This window comes from Anser cygnoides, chromosome 2, assembly GCF_040182565.1.
Source record: "Anser cygnoides isolate HZ-2024a breed goose chromosome 2, Taihu_goose_T2T_genome, whole genome shotgun sequence".
Classification (NCBI taxonomy): domain Eukaryota; kingdom Metazoa; phylum Chordata; class Aves; order Anseriformes; family Anatidae; genus Anser; species Anser cygnoides.
The window spans coordinates 33,872,264-33,893,812 of NC_089874.1; the positions used below are offsets into that span (position 1 = coordinate 33,872,264).

General features: G+C 37.7%; 2 protein-coding genes across 16 annotated transcripts in view; both read left to right on the forward strand.

Moving 5' to 3' along the window:
- The window catches only part of LOC125183516 (dynein axonemal heavy chain 11-like), a 59,148-nt gene extending 50,271 nt beyond the window's left edge, over nucleotides 1-8,877 (forward strand). Inside the window, exons 11-13 of one of the 2 annotated variants that reach the window (XR_007165656.2) lie at nucleotides 1,807-1,931; nucleotides 2,884-3,012; nucleotides 8,384-8,877. The gene's annotated coding sequence lies outside the window, so the exon portion shown is untranslated. The remainder of the gene's footprint in view (nucleotides 1-1,806; nucleotides 1,932-2,883; nucleotides 3,013-8,383) is intronic. The other variant, XR_010829168.1, reaches the window with a different exon arrangement.
- DNAH11 (dynein axonemal heavy chain 11) overlaps nucleotides 8,280-21,549 on the forward strand; it is an 80,725-nt gene continuing 67,455 nt past the window's right edge. For 12 of the 14 annotated variants that reach the window (XM_066991805.1, XM_066991812.1, XM_066991819.1 and 9 more), the window contains exons 1-6: nucleotides 8,280-8,321; nucleotides 8,976-9,175; nucleotides 9,994-10,086; nucleotides 11,762-11,955; nucleotides 16,927-17,050; nucleotides 17,849-17,957. The gene's annotated coding sequence lies outside the window, so the exon portion shown is untranslated. Of the gene's footprint in view, nucleotides 8,322-8,975; nucleotides 9,176-9,993; nucleotides 10,087-11,761; nucleotides 11,956-16,926; nucleotides 17,320-17,848; nucleotides 17,958-21,549 lie in introns of all 14 variants that reach the window. The other 2 variants (XM_066991810.1, XM_066991806.1) reach the window with 2 other exon arrangements.

Here is a 21,549-nt window from a genome sequence, read left to right on the forward strand (position 1 = left end):
ACTCAGCCAGACTTTTCAGATAGCCTGGGTTTTATACATACAACTGTAGATGTCTGCAGTGCCAGTCACGTTGAATTTGGGTGTCACATAATCATTGGTCTTGGGTACTACTTACACACTGGTATTTTAAGCATTTTTTTCTAAAACCACAGAAAAAAATATGGAATCCTTGGTCCCACCTGCTTTTTGTTGTCTGGCCCTCTGAAAGCAGGAGCAAACCATCATCTGGTTCCTTCTCCCTGCCCTCCCTAGAATAAAGGATATAGTCAAGGAAAATGGGTATAACTATATGTCAGTATACTCAGCTGTCAAAGCAGCTCTCAGAAATACAGTAGGACGATGACATTCACATGAACAAATAAAAATATTGTAAGACTGGTGACACCTATGTGTCACAAAGTACTGCACTGGGTGTGCATTCAGTTAAAGGTGGTTACATACAGTTTTCAAAATTCAACAAATCAATTTACATTTCAAATCCAGAGGGAAGAAATTTTGTTTTTCAAATTCTCCCTCATTAAATTGGAAAACAACCTTTTGTTTGTTTGTTTGTTTTGAAAGTATGTTGCCAGCTGGATAGAATAAAGGATACACCAATCCAAAAAGGCTAACAGGACTGTTCTCTTTGGTAAATATGTGCCTCCTTACTTGGAACAACTCAAAACAAACTCTAAAACTGTTGCTCGTATTCCTGAAAATATTATGGTACATGTAGGCATTAGGATTAAAGCTATTTATTTTTTAAGGAACAATATTTCTGAAAACATCCATTTCTGAAAACAGTATTTTTGAAACATCCATTGAGCACGTGGCCCTATGCAGAATAAAATAAACCTTTATTTATATATTTATTATTATTATTTAAAATTACTATAAATACGATAGGTATGTGAGGTGAAGCTTAGAGACTCAGTACTGAAGTATGGCACATACTTGTGAGTGGAGAATTAGAAAGCATGAACTATTAGTAAACATTTAATTGCCTCATGGGGGCATTTAGTTAGTTTTGCTCTTTTTTCAGTATGATTCACATACAGTATTCTCAAGTGCTTTACAGTGTTTTGATTACATTATTTTTTAGGTCTTTTTAAATGCTTAGATAAGTAGGAATTTTCCTTGGGGGGATTAAAAGTTGATGGATATAGAAACAGAGCTGCTGATCAGATGTTATGCATTATCAGCTATCCTGAAATAAGATTTTTTGTTGTAGTATAATATTTGGTAGGAAAATATAGAGCTTGGAAAAGAAAGCTGTATAAGGCAGTGAAGGTTTTAGGTGCTCAGAGTAAGTAAGTAAAGTTAAACTGTTGCCGATTGCTTGCTGAAAGAGTTTTAGGTATGCTGAATGCCAGACCTAAAAGTAAATGAAATATTAATTGAAAAATTAAACAAAATGCCTGTTGCACCAACCTTTTGTTTCTCTTACCAGTTTTTGAGACACCAGAACTCCATAAAAGTTGAGAAGGAATTGACACATTTCAGTTAAAACCTGATTTCAAAATTTTCCTACTACAAAAAATTGAGTACAAATTTTCAGGTAGAAATACTATGAACAAAAGAAATAATCCAGTAGAACATTCTGTTCCAGCAATTATGTTTTCAAATGAAAGAACAGTGTATCCCATTTCATTGCTTTTAGAGTTCAGTCCTAGGCATATATGGAGAAAAACAGAAATCAAAGTTGGCTTTTAAAACTAAACTGCGTTGCGCAAGTGTTTTTCTTTTTTCCTTTTCAATTTCAGCTAATTTTTGTTCTCACAGCTGAGGTGGCACCTCTCAAATGTTTTATTGATGTACTTTTAACAGGCAAACCAGTCCTGCTTGTTGGAAATCCTGGAGTAGGACAAACTGTTTGTAGGCAATAGTCTTTGGAGAGATCAGCAAGGCTAACATTCCTCTCAACTGCTATACACCATCAGCAATGCTACAAAGTAAGTTCCATGCAGATGCAAGAATCTTATCTTCCCTCAAAGGTGAAAAGTTTTGTAGAGTTGTTATTATTGAATACAGCTGTTTTTCAGGATGGTGGATTGCAGAGGGCAGCAAAGAATTGAATGGCCATGGCCTTCCTACCTGTATACCCAGTTGAAAATTTCTCAGTTCCTGTCTCTTTCATGCATTACTGCTAGTGAATCAGATTGTCACTAGGCTTAAAAAGTATTAAATCCACAAATGTCTACTGAATAACTTTTTACCCTGCTTTTTCATTCCTGCCTTCTGTTGATTACTTCTATATTCAGGTTGGATAAGCAAACACTGCTTTCAGTTTACTTTGTAACTTAGTTCATTCTTTGAAGCGTTTCCAAGTTCATACTAAATTGTAATCCTACATTAACACAACTTAATAACCTTTCTACCCCCAAAATGGAGAGATCTGAAGAAATCTGATGTGCCTCAGAGAGAGATCATAAGTGAATATAAACTGTCAAAACTTCTTTAATGGAGAAACAGCCTTAGAAAGTTTTCAGATATTCCTGTTTTGGTAAGGATTGTTTAGCTAATGATTGCCATTCCGGCAGCAACCATGGCCAAGGCACTAGAGCACAAGGGCATAACACTTCCCATTGCAAAAGGAAGCTGATTAAAAAATTGGCAATTGATGCCAAAGGCTATATATTCTTTGTGCAGGAAATTTCTTAAATAAACCAAATAGGTGAATGCAGCATCACAGGGGCTTTCTATGCAAGTGTATAGCAGCACCCACTAACTGTACTATGGGCTAAAACTTGGGAGTTTATGAAGGCTTAAGGATTTGCTATGAAATGTTAGTATTATTCCTTCGGATTTTAAGTTGATACTGTAAAACATCTGCTGCTCCGTTTAACAGACTAACAAAGAAATGGACTCTATCTGCAGCTTTTCTTTCTCTCCACTGTTCTTCAGCCAAGTCCCTCTTTTCAAGTGCTCTTCTAGCAAGTCTGAGCAAGTTCCTAGCTGTGGGTGAAGAACTGCATGACAATGCAGACCAAATATATTGTGTTTGCTTTCCATTGTGTTTACAACATCCTTCTGGTGAGTTGTAACAATATAATTTTGTACTGTCATGTATCGCTCAGAATGACTGCCTCTTATGTTATTTTTGTGTTTGTGGATACCAATGCTTCTTCCCATACAATGAATTCAAGTGATATATTTTGAAGCCTGCCTTATATATTTTTGGCTACCTCTCCAAGAAATTGTTTGGAACAATCAGGTTGTTGTTTAAATGGGAAGAGGCATCCACATCAAATTACACAAATGAGCAATTAAGTCTCAGCTCAAAAACAAGAACTTAAAAGCTGAACTTGTTGAAGTACAGCTATTCTTCACATTGCCATGTTCCTTCCAGAGTTTAGAGTTTAAAAGATTTTTCTTACATATCATATCACTTTTAATTTGCAGTATTTTCTTCTAGCTCCCATCTTATCTCTATCTGCTTAACTTCTTTTGAGCTATCTGCTAGAGTGGGTGAGATTAGCATGAAGTGCCGGGTTTTATTTAGCATTCCCCAAGGCATATGACTCATCCGCTCTCCCTCTAGAAAATCAGAAAATTTCAAAATGTTACTTGATGATGGCAGTTTCTAATGCAAACTAATATCGGTACATTAAGTTTGGGATCGTCAGTAGTACTAAAGTCTGGAACGGTGCCACAGGGAAATTTGCATAAACATTTAAGTACAATGGGGTTTAGTGAAATATATTTCCTTATTGTACTGTAATAATACAGTATTTGAAAAAATATAATGGGATCAATAGGTTACAATTGTGGACACTAAAATTTGAGAAAGTTTAAGGATCAAGAAGAAGTGTTCCTAATTATGGGTTTAAAAGTACAGGTATATATGTACCTCTTCTAAATGAATAAAATAATCTTTTTTCCTAAGATATTAAGGCAATTAAGATACTTTAGACCTTTCATATGCACATAGTTTCTGCATTTTTTCCCCTTTTGTGGTAGAAAATTAGGATAAGTACATACAGCTTATTTTTTTCCCCAAATTTGATCATCCAGCTGCAAATACACTAAGATTCTTCATTTTTGTCTTGTCCTCCAGTGCACCTTCACTCTTCATATGCTTGCTTTTGTTCTCCACAGTCAGTAACCATTCTTTTAGCTGACTGCGGCTAGACAGAAATGTATTTGAAAGCATTTGCTACCTTTCTTGAAGTGGCATGACAAACTCACTGTTGAGGTATGCAAAGAATTTATATCACTGTTTAAAGAATCTGAGATGACAACACAATGCCCCTTTTGTTCTAATGGAAGCTGTTTGCAGTGATATGTTTGTTCATACTGCTTTGCCATGAAATGAAAAAGTCTGTGACAAGTCAGAACTACAGTAGAGTTATGACATAAAGCATTTATATGTCACTACACAAGTGCTGCTTTCATTTCCTACAAGATCTCTTGATTGCATTGCCCTGTTGTTAAGAAAATAATCAAGACAAGCTTAAAAATATATGTTTACTTTTCACTTTTCCTATCTAGCCAAAAAGATTTTAACATATAACCTACTATAATGCGTTTAAAAAAAAAAAAAAAAAAAAAAGTCTGTTGTCCACAATGTTAGGATATACTGAATGCATAATCTATTTAAATGCATAATCTATTCTACTTAGTATACATGGAAATAATTCTTCATTAAAGTTTCATAAACACCTTTGCTTCAAATCCCTGCTAAGAATGAAACCAAGAATGGTTCCAAAATTAGGCTGCTAACCAAATACATTAGCCATTTTCACTAGAACATGCTGAGAAGTTTACCTTGAAGTCCACCTATTCCTGTGATTTCATTTTCTGCAGAACATTTATATGATCATTTAAATAACAAAAATTAATGACATAAGAAGGGAAATGAGATGTTTTGATTCCAGCCCTGTTCTAATAAATTCCTAGTGATTTCCACAGGATCCTATTTCCATGCACAAAATAAAAGCAAGATTTGCTTGTGTGGTTGGAAGTCATATTTACATGAAGGTTGAATCCTGTGGAATACTTCACTAAGTGACAAAAAATGAGGATCACATTGTACTAAAATTCAATATTTTAATAATGCCTAATAAAAGTAGTTTTCTCTTATATTTTCAAGATATCTTATCAGCTTTCTCTAGTTATTCTTCCTCTTATGTCTGTAAGGAAAGACATGCAGCTGGCTAAAATCTGTATAAGCCTCAAATTCATGTCATAGGATTTTACAGGTGTAACGAATACGTGAAATTATTTGAATTAATTTGCTCACTGTTGTAGTAAGTTTATCTGATGGTCTGCATTCAACCTTATGTAAGCACCTCTGGGGAACAGGCTGAAATTTTATATAATCAGCTTAATATTCCTTAGTGATTAAATGATAGTTATCATTTGTATTTTTATACCTTTAGGTATATTAAAGTTCTCATTAATCCTTCTCAGGAGAAGAAGAAAATAAACTACTTCAGTGATAAAATTGTTGAATGTCAAATCCCTGGGGATTTTACATGCAAAAACATCTCAGTTCCAAAGGATACAGATATGTGGTGAGCTTTTCAAAAGCCATGAAGTAGTCAAACTAAATCAAACAAGAATTTTCTGGAATTCAGAAGAATAGTCTGATATTTTTAAAGGCATTTTGTGAATATCATTGATTCCTAAGGACTTTGATAGTTTGAAAACCCTCATAGGTGGTGGAAATATTTCATAAATCTTAGCTAGAATGATTTTGATTTCTTGGTTTGTTTAGTTTCATCATTGCTTAATATGGTAATCATTTTTATGTATGCTGCGTGATCTTTCAGAGATGCTTGAAAAAAAAAATGTAGGAAAAATCCGGTTGTAACTGTGGCCCAGTAGGAAATAAACTTATCTATTTTATGGATGATTTGAATATGCCTAAAGTGGATAGATATGGTCTATACCTCATGTATTGATTCAGCAGCATATAGATTATGAACACTGGAGAGCATTTACTTCTTACAAAAATTATAGGATAACTTTCAATATTGTGGTCCATGATAGGCTCCCTAAACCACATAGAAATGAAAAACTTGAAGAATTACTTCAAAAACAACAACAAAAAGCATACTCTCCCTGGAGTTTTAAACAGTTTTAGAAAAGAGAAGCAGAAAGTGGAGAGGCTGTAGATAATCTTGGAAGGAAAGTATTCTTCAGCTTTGGTGGAGCATCCCGTGGATGGATGTGATGAGAACATGCATCTTTGAGGTATAGAACCTGATTCCCTAAACTACAGGTTGACAAATGCTCATCTTATAATACCATCTATCTCTTCATCACCCTGTAAAGACAGCAGGCAAAATCTGCAGAAACTTTACAGTACTGGTTCAAAGGAACAATTGCTCTTTCTCTGTAATGAGAAGAAAAACATACACAAAAAAAGCATGCTGAAGTTGATTTGGACAATTAAGGCTACTCCCCCCACTATCAAAAAAAAAAAAAAAAAGCAAACCAACAACTGCCAAAACAAAATCATTTGGAAATTAAAATATATTAATATATTAGTAACCTGTTCCCAGATACTGTGATAAGAGGAAGTTTTCAATTTAAAATCAACCAATTAATTTTTGATTTTGTTCTGATACAGGATCTGTGTCATATAAATATTTACAGTTGCTGTTATAAATACAATTGGCTTCTTCTTTTTACTGTACAAGCATGTCACTTATGTTCTATGTTTTCTTCATGCCACATGTAAAGAAAATGTTGTCTGTTGAGTAAAGGACAGAAGTGATCAACAATAAAAAAAAAAGAGTTACATACAGATATGTCAGTGTAATGTCAAAAGGAGGTGGACAGAGGGGCAGGCTATATGCTTACAAACAACGATACTTCAGTATTACGAGGCTGAGTGTATCTGCTCTGTGTTGTTCTTTGACATGTTCAGGTTGGTCTCACACACACATATACACCATCCTTAAAATACCCATACATTTTTGTTTCATAGAGCACTCTTTTCACTGTCACAGGTCCTGTAAGGAGGATGGTTGGACCAGATGATCTTGGAGGTCTTTTCCAACTTTAATGATTTTGTGATTCTGTGATCTCAGTAGGGTTGTGACCAACTGCGACCAATAGCTTCCATACAGTTCTTGATCTTTTAATGTGTGTTCGATTGAATTGTATAAGCATTTTATTAGGCAATATTTCATCTCGTGAAAGAACAATAACAGGTTTCAGCTGAATATTTTATTACGGAACAAGGCATAAAGAGAAAAAAGGAAGCAACTGCTCAAATCTAAAGCATCTCCAGCTCAGTGATATGAACTGGGTCTAATTTAGTGCTGTGCAAAGCTTGTGTGTTGTAGTGCCTTTCTGTTTTCTTGCCAGAGTTATATGCTATTAGAGCCTGTAATCTTTTTCTTTTCTCAAAAAAATTTCAAACTTTTATTCTCAATGGTTACCTGCTAAAACTATTCATGCTTCCCTGTTTTGAGTTGTTTCTTTTGAAACGAAACATAAAATTAAAAATCTATATTTTATAAAGCAATTCAAATTAGAGGAAGAGTTGACTTCGCCACTTAAGAATTTTAGACATAACCATTTGACAATTCTAAAATATAGCAGAATTTAATTGAGTTTTGTTGTACACATACAGGAAAAAAAAAATGCAGTTCTTTGAGAAAGAGATGCATTTAAATATGGAATTGTGGGAAGGATTTATTGATTTAGTAGGGAAAGCCTGCATTACTTACAAATTTTCCTCTTACTGTAGGGTTTTGGTTTTTTTTTTGTTTGTTTGTTTATTGTTTTTTGTTTGTTTTTGTTGTTGTTGTTTGCTTGTTTTTGTTCGAGCTGCTTGGCCTCCTTCAGTTGTATGCTGATTTCTAAAGAAACAAGGCTGTCAACAGATTTGGGCAATTGGAACTCAAAATTGCCTGATACTGAAAACCCATTTTAAAAGTAGGCAACTTTTATTTTTAAAATTTACTTAGATCTATGCAGTATCATTTGGAGAGCCAGAAATAGTATTTATTGTATTATACAGCAGAACAGGAATGATCTTTTAACCTACCTTTTTTAATGTATAATGGTTTCTCTGAAATGTGCTTGATTCCAATTGTTTTACACAGCTTTAAGAGACTTTCTTCATTCACGTGAAGATGATCTCTGCCATTTTTTTCATAGTGAAATCTGTTAATTTTATCTATTGTTATCTACCATGGCTGCACTCTCAAACTGATTTGAACTTCCATATTTTGCATTAGCAGCTGGGGGGGAGGGAGCAAGGGGAGTTTCTTGTTTGGTTTTGTTTTTAAAGTTTTTAAATGACCATCCTAATTTGATACTTCCATGGCCATTTGTATTCCAGAGTTTCCCGTAGGGCAGTAATGTTGGTTCTTCTACTGAGGGTAAGCCTGAAAAATGTACAGTATTTTGGCTCTAACATTAATCGAGCTACATTTTCTCTCAGACATGATAGGCAGAAGCTAACTATTAAAGAAGTTTGTAATTGTCGATATATTGCCTGTATGAATCCAACTACTGGGAGCTTCACAATCCACCCTAAGCTCCAGGTATGATTTTAAGTGTCATAACAATTCTGCATTTATTATTTAATACATGAGATAATTATCATTTACCCTATCACTGTAATAGGTAGGAAACTAATGGGGATAGGAGAAAACATATCTGTAGTTTAGCACAGGTTTCAAATCCTGCTCTTCCTATAGCTAAACAGAAAGAGAGAGAGAAGCCATGTGTATGACGATACTGAGAATCCACTGAATTTTATAGCAATTGCAGGCTCATGAAATTCACCTGGCAGATGTGCCCTTGGGGCTCTGAGCCAGACATGCAACTGCTGTGGAACTGCACCAAGGATGAGGCTAGAAATAAAGTATTTCCTGTGACACACAGGTAACTGCGTTTTCACCAGGCTGTATTGTCATTTAACACTTTATTGACTCTTATCTGCTGTCTTGTGATAAGGAATCTTTCTGTCTTTTTCCCTTTTCATTTTCAATGACATTTTGTGGTATTTGCTTTGAACTTCCTTTCCTCAGATTCCCTGACTACCATCTATAGCAAGCTAGTTTTTTTCCACTTCCAACACCATGCTTTCAGTCCACCAGTACTGAAGAATATTCCAGCCATCACACAAGCAGCCACACGGCTTCACAAGGCAGTGATTCAAAACTTCTCACCAACTGCTGTTAAATTTCACTATGTCTTTAACCTGAGAGACCTCTCCAATGTCTTACGGGTCTGTATCATGGGTTATTTTTTTTACTTGAAGACATTCTATTATTGCTGTTCTTTATAATTTAATGAGATAAATCCCTGTGGACCAATCTGAAGAACGGATGTTCTTTGTACAATGATAGTCCATGCCCTGAAGTGATTATGTTCAAGTAGATAGAAAACTAAGATAGAAAAGATATTTAATGAAAATAGAGTAATGGTTTGCAAATTTTGTTATGCTTAGTTATTATTTTGACATGAGAACGTCAAAATCTGTTCCAAGGGAAGAGCAACTTTCTGGAGACTAGACTCCCCCAGAACAGTTCCCTTGTCTGCCCACCCCATGGACAGAGTGAACAAGGAGGCATGGATTTGTCAGGTTTCCTGATAACATTGCCCATTGCCCTGTATAACACAATCTCGGTTTGCATGAGGGGCTAGGGCATCTCCGTCATACCTGAACCCATACTGGCATGGGATTTGTTAAGGAAAGAATTCTGGGTAATGGTTTAATGGTTTTGAAAGTGCTAATTTTTTCACTAAGAACCGTGTTTTGTTTGTTTGTTTGGGGGGGGGTATTGCAAAATGGGGCTAGTGAACACATAAGATCCATAAGATCCTGGCAGTATGTGTCCTGTACTGCACCAGGTTGTCAGACCGTGACTGACCTCATGTGCCAGACCATGGAGAGCAGGCATTTGTTTTAACTATACTTTTGCAGACTCAGCTGGCTGAAGAACTTGCTAATTTACAGAGATGTTCTGGTTCATTTTAAAGGCTGTGTAGTTTCAAGCGTTAACACGTGTTAGATATCTAATCGGTAGGGTTAATGTCTTTAAGGAAAGAATCTGACTGATATCTAAACTGGTGGAAAACAAAGACTATAACTTACTTCATAAAATGACGATGGACGCTACGCACAGGCATTTTGAGGTATGTGTGAGTAGCCTGAAAATATTTTGCCTAATGCCAATGAATCGAAAACTGGGTAGAGAAAGCTCTTATTTACTGAAACTGTAAGTAGCAGTAGCATACTACCTTTTCATTCTCGGCCCCCACTGTAAGCATCTTCTTTACCAAGGAAAAGCAGGTGTCAGAGAAAGTGATAAGGAGAAACCAAGGAAGCTTTCCCCTTGAGAAGATTGGTTTTAGTCTTTACAGAGGTGGTAATTTCTTCCCTTGACTGTAATGTCAAATACCTCTGTTGCAGTGTTTTTAGTAACTTAAAGCAAACACCTGAGCCTTTGCTAGGATGGGGATGTAGCAACATGTCTGTGGACATGACTCTTCATGTCCTTCATTGTGTATGGAGAAACAAATTGTAGTCTTTGTTTTCTCAGTTTCCAAATTCTGTACTTCCAACCACAAGAATATACTTCTGTTTTTCCTGACTAATTGTTCCTTCTGTTTTATTTTTCCTTCCTTGAATAGTTTAACCTGAGTGTTAACTGTATGCGTATGTGTGTATATGTGTATACATATATATATAAAAGGAATTAAGTTATTTTTCAATTAATTTTAAACTACATTCTCCTTTGGGCATCAGAGTACGTCAGTAAAATGCATGTGCTTTTTGAACTGTGAGCATTGCTGGTAATCCAAAAAAAAGTATCTGTATTTAGAATTAAACTATAAGAGAGAATGCACTGTAAATTTCAAGACATACATAAAATAGGTATACAGGTTTCATTTTGGTATTTCTGCTCTATGTGGATGAGGCATAATACAACTATCTGGTTTTCAGAATGGAAACACTGCAGATTTAAGCTGGGATACAAGTATGTTTCTTTGTCTTGATGTTCTCAGTTAAGCCTTGTAATGTATACCTTTTTTCCTTAACTTGTCATACATAACGAAATATAGTACTTCTCAGTATTGTTCATTTTATCAGACATGGCAGAAGGAAGACAAAATAGTGTCACGTATTATACAGTAGTTATGGCATATATAGTTTCTTCTGGAACTAGTGCATGTTGGTGCCAATACCAAGTGAGGACCATGTTACTGTTTCTACACGCCCTTCAAAAACTTTTCACTTGAAAGCATGCTCATTTTGCACCAGACAAAGCAGCAGAAACATGAACTAAAATAAACATATTGAATTCACGTATGTTTGACTTAAAAAAAAAACACAAAAGTTTTCTTGACAGTTTGGAATAAGGGGGGGAGGGCAATATTTGAATTTATTCAATAAAAAGGGAAACTGAAAACATCATCTTTGTTTACTGACACTTTTTTCTTCCTTTCTATTTTCCATTTGCCAGTGAAAAAGGAGTGAGAGAGAGAGAATAAGTATATAAATGACATCAAAATAGACAAATTAAAATATTTGGTAGTCTGTGGACCTAGATTGAGCAGTGACTTCCTGTCACAAACAAATTATTGTTCCTTAGTTTTAAATAGTTTAGACATGAACAGTTAAAGGCATAGACAGCTATGCTAACAGTTGCTTGAAGCCTGGCTGTTTGGAGGCACTGTGTGAGTGCACCGATAGTGCATGGTTATGTCAATCACTACATTACTGGACTACTCTTTCAGAAAACATTTTTGTGCTATGTTTTGGGCAATTTTTAACTCTTTTTTTTTTTTTCCTCTCACTTTCTGGTAGAATGTGGAAGACCAAGTGCTGCTGCAATTTCTGCTCATCTATTGCCATTTTGCAAACAGCAGAGCAGCCCCTTGCTACAAACCAGTGAAGGGATGGGAAGTACTAAGGAATGTACTTAAGGAGTTCCTAGAAAGCTACAATGAAATGCATGCTTTGATGAACCTAGACTTATTTGAGGGTAGCATGCAGCATGTGTAAGTAGAGTATCTATAAAATTTCCTGTGGGGAGCAAGTAATTAATGATGATTCTACTAATGTTTGCATGAAATCATTGCATCTGCTCTTTAGAGATGATTGCAGTGCTGACTCATAACACTCTTAATGCAAGGGTTATGGGAGGACATCATGCAGCAATACTTCTGCTAAACATAGTATATTGGTGCTGCTATGGAAAAGTAGATTGTGGCTCTGTGGTTAAAGCTAAGCTCCGTTTTGTTTATTTAAGCAGAGATTCAACCTTTTTTTGTGCTGCACAGATATTAACAACACTTACTCTCCAAGTTTGAAAAGACAATCAATAATTCTGTAGTCTGCTTTATTAGTTAATGAAGTAATTGGCCTTTATAAGAAAAGTAATATTTATCTTTTATGTCCAAGAAAGGGAAAATGCTTTTAAAATTAGATTAATTCAAAATAAGAACAAGTAAGAAAATACCTTAAGCATATAGATATTGAATGATACCACTGCATGGCAGGCCTTAAGTTGCCTAGCCTTGTGTGTTTTAGATCTAATCCAGCCCAAACTTCTAAGTGTGATCATATTTTTTTTTCACCTGTAGATTTTTTCATATGCATTCTTACCTTATCTCAATTTAATGTACTTTTTCTCATGTTGTGTAATTTCTTAATGTCACCATGGCCCAAAATAGCAGTTTCTGTTTCTGAAAAGTTCAAAAGTACATTTGCTTTGTTTTCCTGTGCTGAAGAAAAACAGCCTATTTTCAGGAGATGAAGTGAAGATTTTGCTGAATCGATGAGTCACAGACATCATTGTTGCTCCTTGTCATTATTTATAAACCTTCTTCAACATATTCAGTCTTTCTAGTTATATGTATTATCAATGATTTCCAGAAAGAGAGAGAGAGGCCCATGCTGGCAGAGCTTAGTTTTGTTAAAGCATTTTCTATTATTTGCAGTGACAAATCATTTAACATGGAAGCTTTTCTTATTGAGTTGGACTAGAATTTCAATGTCATTGTTGTTTTCTCTTTGCACATATTCAGGCGGAAACCATATAAGAGAAGGCGCTCTTGACAAAGCAGTCTATTGTAGTAGTTTCTATCCAAGAGGATTAAAAAAGAGATTAAATTACAAAGATAATCGTATGGATCTTTCATAGGGACTGTAGATCTTGTTCTGCCGATTTAGAGGTTGATGTGATAATCATCAGCATTTCAGACAGAAGCCTTCTCAGGTATCACCAGTTTTGCTTGCAAATGTTGGTAAGCCATTATCTTCTTCTCTGAAGTCTAGTGACCGACGGTAATATCCCAGTTTGGCAAATGAAGTGGCACGGTACATTAGCTTTACAGTTTGGCAGTCCCTGAAGAGTAAATGTGAAATTAAATCCTGTAAAGTTGTGGTGTTTTTTTTTCGCCCACCTTTTATCATTTATTTTCATGGTTCCATTTTGAAATAATGAGTAAGGCTGACAAGATTCTACCATGAGGTCAGAGAGGATTGGCTTCCAGTAATATTTGGGTTGAACAGGTTTCTACCTCCCTATTAGGTTCATCAAAATTAGGTACATTGTCTTTGTATTTGTTTATTTACAAATTTTCTCTTTTTTTTTGGGGGGGGGGGGGAGGGGGGGGGGAGGGCAGAATTATTTTTTTCAGGGCATGAGATATTAAGAGAATGAGGAGGTTGATATCCACCCCCCTTCCCCATATCTCCCCCCAACCCCCCCAATGGAATTCTCATGCGTTCCTAGGACCCAGCTAACCAACCCTTCAAGTTAACTAGGTTTTTATTCTGAAGATAACTAGTTTTTTATCCTGAAGCAAGTCAGCATCTGTCAGGATCTTGGAATGATGCTTTAGAGCAGCTCAGTGTAAAGAATGAGCTGCCAGACAGCTCTGGTCATTGTAAACCACTACAGTTACCTTCAACATTTGACCAAGGAAAGCATCTCTTTCCGTTTGCTCGCATATTGGAAAGAAACTGGATGCTGACATGAACATAATGTACCTTTGGGTGTCAGGAGCACAGTGGCACAAAAGTGAACACGTTAAGTTCAATGTGCTAAAAAGAAGTTGAGAAAGTTTGCAGCTAGGGTTGCTGAAGTCTACGTTATGTTACTACTTTTTGTCACCAGCTGCCAGGCTGGTCATATTCTGGAAGTCCCTGGGTTACGTACTTCCAGTTGGAGTAGGTGGTAGTGGTAAACAAAGCCTGTCAAGGCTGGCAGCATACATCTACTCCATGGAGATTTTCCAAATCACACTGAAGAAAGACTATGAGATCCAGGACCTGAGGGTAAACTAATAGATATTATTTGAGTCTGTTGAAAGTTAACTACTTCAGGAATGTGTTGCTTTGTTATTGCGCATGCTTGATAAAATCACAGGCGAGGCAGTATAGTTCACAGTAACAAACCCTGTGGTTCACGTGGTTTTCAGCTGTACCTCTTATTTTCTTTATCTCTGAAAAATGGGGTGGTCAAAGGATATCTTGGTGTCTGTTTATGTGTTTCACAGAAATTTGGTAGTTTCTTCACTTCCTCCAAGACAGATATATCACACGCTACCAAGATGTGTTTGAAATTTTGGTAGTTAAAATTAACTGCTTGCTACAAATTTTTGCACATGTATTGATTTAGTGAATAAAACTGCTACAGGTGAACACAGGGCAAAATTTTGTCCTTGTTGCATGTGAATCGTTTAATCAGTGAAACTGCTCATGCAAAGATAAGGAAGGTTAGTAGAATGAGGTGCTTTATCAGGCTTATAGGCCTCAAGGCTTTGCAAGGCTGAGCCTTATCTATGTGAGCAAAGATGGAAGGAGCAAAATGTTTTCTTCCTCTTCACTCAAAGTGTACAACAATCAATGCTTCTAAATCTCAGATGAGGCTGAATGAGGATATGATTACCGCTAAATTTTGTGCATGGCAGTCTCCCCAGATGCTATATGTTAGCCTTGCAGCCTGAGACATCAGCTTTCAGAGAGGGGAGGAACGCACTGTTCTGTTTTGGCAAAGTGGTGACTATTCTTCAGTATCTTACATGGTCTCTCAAGTGTGCCCTCCTTCCCAGGGCAAATGATATGCAGTGCAAGGTGTAGGCACAAGTCATCACTCCCCTGTGCTGTTTCTGAGTGGGAAACTTACAATACTCTGCTAAAAAAAAAAAAAAAAAAAAAAACAAACAACAAGGATTTGCTGTCTGCTAGGTCATGTGGCAATATGTTCATATCAGTCAGCATTGACCTTATTCTTTATTTCAAATGTAATTACACTCCATCACAGCTGCTGGCGGGCCCAGCATGGGCTCATGAAAAGCAAATCCTGCCTGACCAACCTCATTTCCTTCTATGACCAGGTAACCGACCTGCTGGATGAGGAAAAGGCTGTTGATGTAGTCTACCTAGACTTCAGCCAAGCCTTTGTCATGGTCTCCCACAGTATTCTCCTGGAGAAGCTGGCAGCCCATGGCTTGGATAGGTGCACTCATTGCTGGGTTAAAAACTATCTGGATGGCCAGGCCTAGAGAGCAGTGGTGAATGGAGTGAAATCCAGCTGGTGATCAGTCACCTGTGGTGTTCCCCAGGGGTCGGAGTTGGGGCCCATCCTCTTTAATATCTTTATTGATGACTTGGATGAGGGAATTGAGTGCACCCTCAGTAAGTTTGTAGATGACACCAAGTTGGGGGGAAGTGTCAATCTGCTGGAGGGTAGGAAGGCCCTGCAGAAGGACCTGGACAGGTTGGGTCGATGGGCAGAGGCCAACAGGATGAGATTCAACATGGCTAAGTGCTGGGTCCTGCACTTTGACCACAACAACCCCATGCAGCACTACAGGCTTGGAGCAGAGTGGCTGGAAAGCTGTGCAGAGGAAAAGGATCTTGGGGTGCTGACTGATGCTCAGCTGAACATCAGCCAGCAGTGTGCCCAGGTGGCCAAGAAGGCCAGCAGCATCCTGGCTTGTGTCAGGAATAGTGTAGCCAGCAGGACCAGGGAGGTGATTGTCTGCCTGTACTCTGCTCTGGTGAGGCCGCACCTTGAGTACTGTGTTCAGTTTTGGGCCCCTCACTTCAAGAAAGACATCAAGGCCCTGGAGCATGTCCAGAGAAGGGCTACAAAGCTGGTGAAGGACCTGGAGCACAAGTCCTGTGAGGAGCGGCTGAGGGAACTGGGGTTGTTTAGTCTGGAGAAGAGGAGGCTCAGGGGAGACCTTATTGTTCTCTAACTACCTGAAAGGAAGGTGTGGGGAGCTGGGGGTCGGCCTCTTCTCACACGTAACCAGTGACAGGACTAGAGGGAATGGCCTCAAGTTGCGCCAGGGGAGGTTTAGGTTGGAAATTAGGAGACATTTCTTCTCAGAAGGAGTAGTCAGGCATTGGACCGGGTTGCCCAAGGAAGTGGTGGCGTCACCATCCCTGGGGTTTTTAAGGAAAGGTTGGACGTGGTGCTTAGGGACATGGTTAAGTGGGTGATATTGGTGGTAGGGGGACAGTTGGACCAGATGACCATGGAGATCTTTTCCAGCCTTTGATGATATGTTTGTACAGTTGCTACCACAATGGTCCCATGTCCCTCTCTGGAGCACCACTGTGTTTTGACAGAAAAAGTAGCAGCTCACTGCTCAGCCTTTAAGTAAATTTATTTAGGAGAGCTTTCTCATTTAAAAAAAAAAAAAAAAAAAAAAAGACTCATGACAGTAGGGCTGCAATATACCTTTTTAGAATATTCATGGGAGGATTTCCTTCATTAGTGGCCTGTTCTTATCTTCAACACTTGGTCATGTCAAAACCTCAATGCTTGTTAGTAGATACAAGGACAGAGGCAAGATGCCTTTCACTTTGGATGTTATGCAGCAAATTACCAATATGTAAACAAACTGAAAAAAGGAAGAAGTCAGCAATGCGTTGCCATTCACTAACATGCATTTCATGCTTTCTCTGTATCGTTTTAACAGAACATGAATGATTGCCTCCTTTCCTTACAGGTAGATCTTGCCAGTTTGTACATCAAGACTGGTGCCAAGAACATGCCCACAGTGTTTTTGCTGACAGATGCCCAGGTTCCAGATGAACGCTTTCTTGTGCTGATTAATGATTTGTTGGCATCAGGTGATTAGACCAACACATTTCTTGAAAGATCTTCTCCAAAGACAAATGATCTGTGGTTTCACTGAACTTTGAAGGGATTATTTCTTTCAGGTATTTGTAAGAGAAGCCTTTAGAGAAGCCATATCAACCCAGCCAACTTGAGCATTGAGTCTAACCTGCCTAAGAAAACATAGCCCGCTGAAGAGACAAATTGCTAAGGCTTACCACGCATAAGTGCATTGATTTGGGGGAGATGGGAATCTCTTTCACTTAATATCATGTTTTCTTTGGTATGATTTCACTGACTTCAAGCAATTTCCTTGTGACTGTATGGGTATAACAGACAGTAACGCAGTTTCACCCATCTTTTGAAAATAAGAGAATCTGGATTCTGAATGTGAGGATGTGGAGAAAGGAAGAAAAAATGCTATACAGTTGAAGACCATCTTGAAGGGTTTTAACTGCTATTTATTTTTTTTTGCAAGCAAACTGGAAAACATTTTTCAAACAGCCTGAAGGGGGGGGGGGGGGAAAAAAGGAACCACTATTCTGTGGGTTACACCATTAGCAGGTGAATTTCCTATCGGCAAGTATTTTTGCCTTTTTGAAGCAATGCTATTTCTTCTCCCTTGAAAAAGATTTGTTCTCTTTAGGTGAAAAGGTAAGGGAACAGGAGGGAAACTGTTTTGTTACTTGATCTATTATCATAACATATCTCTAGGTATGTGTCGCAACCCCTTCAAGCTAAATACCATGTAGATTATTTCTCTGGGTGTATTGTGTAAGGCTTCTCCTAACTTCCCCTTTGTCTTTTCACAGGAGAGGTTCCAGATCTGTTCAGTGATGAAGATGTGGAGGGCATAATTGCAGGAGTCCGAAAAGAAATCCCAGACATGGGATTGACAGACACCAAAGAAAACTGCTGGAGGTACTTCTCGGGTACTTCTTGTTGAACTTCAGTAGGTTAAAGCGGTTATTGTGAGGTTAAAGTGGTTATAATATACCACTTTCTCCCGCTTTTTTTTTTCTCCTGCTCATCTTCTCCTTTTTTCTTTCTTGCTTCAGTTTTGCTGATGTTCCCTCTTGTGTCTAATTTTGTTCCCATCACCTCTGTCCCTCCACAAATTTATTTTAAGTTATAGACCTTAAAAGCCAGTGGCGAATTGTCTTGTGTGACATATTCTGTCTGACTTATTCATACTGTTTTTACTTTTCTGGACTTCAGTGACAAGATCAATAGCAGTGCTTACCCTAAGTATATCTGTTTCTAGTCAGTACTATTTGTCTATGTTTCATGACCATTGCATATGTGTACATTTTTAAAGAAAGGACTGGAAAAATATGGTGTCTAATATCTCTTCATTTTCTTCTTCCCCATTTCTTTCCCTTTGTGTTTTCCTTAACCCCCCCCCCTTCATTTTTTCTCTTTTTTTTTTCTTTTTAAGAGCTTTTGAAAGCCAGCTTTCAAATGCCTTTTACCTTGCAACCATTTCACCAGTCCACCCACTGTGCAAATTAGCACTTCTGGAGGCAAGAACAGGAGATATCTATTCATATTGCAAGGAAGCAAAGTAGACACATTATAGTACTAAAGGAGACATAAATTTCATGAGTTAACACACTGGCAGATATCTGTATGGACTTTTAGTTAGTGCTGGGTGACCTCCTGCCTCCTACTTTCCCTGGGTTTGAAGAATAAAAGACCAGTAAAACATGAAAGGGAACAAAATGGGAGAATTTAGTTTCAGAATGTTGAACCTTAGTGAAGTGATATAGTCTCATTTTCCCATTTCATTTAAAAAAAAAAAAAATCAGGATCCTGTGCTAATCCACACAGAACCCAGCTCAAGAATCCAAACTATACAATGCTATACAATGCCATTCTTTGGACCACCATACCTCTTTGGTTTTGTGTTGTTTTTGTTTCATTGTTTTCAGTCTAGAAGTTACAATCAATTCTGCTATTAACATACTGAGAACGTGCCATTTTTGTAGGTGTAAATTTACATCAGTGTAAATTGGAAGCACGTCAGCTGAAGACAGTACATTGCACCATTAGAAAACATGGGTTCACAGCTGAAGTGTGTGCAGGGATGTATATGCACCTGAGGATTTCAAAAGCTTTGGTGATGAATGATGAAATAAATTAAAAATAAGAATACTCCTTAGGCAAACACTACTGATGGCTAAACACTGTAAATGGTAATGTACTGACAGAGCTTAAGGTATGCCATTACATAGGCTAACAGGTTTCTAAGGCTCACAGTTTGCTGGAGGTCCACTTTTTTTAATATGCCACATCTCTGTGCAGTAACCACTCTCGAATACTCTGCAAGTTACTATAATTTCTTAGAAAGAAAGGCAAGGATGAAATGCTTGAAAGAGTATACTTACCATAAAGTTTACATTTAAGAAGTATGTTTCTATAGGCCATGTGAGCTCCAAGGTGTTTAGGCCTGGTCCCAGTTTGGGGAAAAAGTTGAAAGGTTGCCAAAAACAAACGAATTACAAAATCAGATGGAGTTCAAAGGACAGCAAGGATTAGCTGTTCTTGCCTCATATCCATGCCCTTGAGAAATAGTTGCTTCTTCAGGTCTTTACTTTTCTGAGTTCTACATTTCTTAATAGTTCTCTTGGTTTCCTCAGTGCTCTTAAACTTATTATATATTATAAAGCCTTACATATTATGTGGCTTTTTTTTCTAACTGAGTCTCAGTTATTCAATCTCTGTGTAGCCAGTTTTCTTCATGAGCTGCTGATCTCTGCTACAAATGTTTTCTCCCCTTTCTTGAACAGGTTTCCTCATTGACTGTTTTTCTCACTTTTCGAAGTTTATGGTCTCTCAATTCTGGCTGCTGTGAAGTCCCAGCAATAAGAACTAATTATTCTCCTGTTTGGGGGGAATGGCATTTCTCCAGTGCCTTTCCAATACTCAAACTGGACTGAACTACTTTAGCCATCACATCCTTATCATGTTCTCCTCCTTGCACAGTCCTCTTAGTATTTAGCTGGGTCCATATTTTCTAAGGGACTCAGCAGTCCAGCATTTTCATGCTTCAGCCAGAATTAATATAAAACATAGGCAGGTGCCCTGCATCGCATCACCACAGGTAATCTTGTGGTGTAATTAGTAATGTTATTACTAATACCTTTCTTTCAAATCATTATCTTCATTTCCAAATCCTCTTTCATCAGGGTATGTTAGCTTTTTCTTGTGGTCTGTTTCGCAACTGACAACATCTTTCATCTGTGAAGCAGAGAGGTACTTGTGCAGCTCCAGCATGGCCTGGCTTTTGGCCAGCTGTTACAGTTGTTTCTTCAAGGGGATAAATGCCTATCAAGTTGAATGCTTTAATTCTAACCAGAGATACACGTTTTTAGGGATTCTGGTTCTGTGTTAGACTAATATTAGCCCAGACAAGATTATTTTTGACTGATTCATGGGAAGTAAGCGTACAAGAGATGGTGTGTGATGGGAAGAGACCGATCCCACCTCCCAGACAATTTCTGAAGTTACGAACCAGTTGCCACCACGGAGGCAGGTGGACCAGGGAGAGGCAGATGCAGCTACTGCTTCCCCAGCAAATGAAGGCTCAGTTATGCTCTTAGACAGCTGAGAACCTATTCAGAGTTCATAAGTTCTGTAGCACAAAAAACAGCTTCTCCTGTAATTGGCAAGCTCTTATGAAGTTCCTGTTTCTCCATGAAAAGTTCCAAGCTTTATTTATTTATTTGGATGTCAGCCTTTACATCTTGAGTGCTGTGGAGAACTGATTTTTAAGGATATTTCTATGTTAGTAAATTTGAAGTCCATTTTGTGATGCTGAAGACTAGTGTCATGACATGGCTGGCATCCACGTGACATAGCTTTTCCCTTCCTCTGCTCACAAAATGGCAGCGTCATTGCAGAGCCAGCTAGGGGTGATTCCTGGTCTATACAGCTCTTTACTCCTGCCACAGCACCACGTGGTTTCCCAGGGAACAAAACCATGCAAGTGAGTGTGCTGACACTTAAATGGGATGGGCTCTATCAGATCAATGGTCAAGCCTGTGCTGTGGCTCTCTTTAGTTCGTTAGTATTAAGATACTGTATAAGTATTAAGATCTGTTCTGCTTTGTTTGAAGCACTAAGTGAACCTAGAGAGCTCACATATCTGAGAACAACAGGAGGAGGCTGAGCTGACAAGCAACATAGTGACATCTGTAGTACTCCATCCACACTGATTGTCTTTGTTATACAATTGTGCCAATTTAAATCTTAAAAATGTCATATGAAAGACTTGTGTTGTACCTTTCAATCCATGTTTCTTTCAAAGAAAGGAATGGATTTACCTTGGAGAACTTCATAAGCCTTTCTATTACTGTATGAGATACTCTCACTGTAATTTTTATATCTTGGTCGCCTGCATGAAAATGATTCACTTGTTATGTTTACCAGCTTTTGCTAGATACTTCATCCATTTTTCTCCTGTCTGCCTTCACTCATCAGTCTGTTTACACCCTGTTCCTTACTTGTTTGT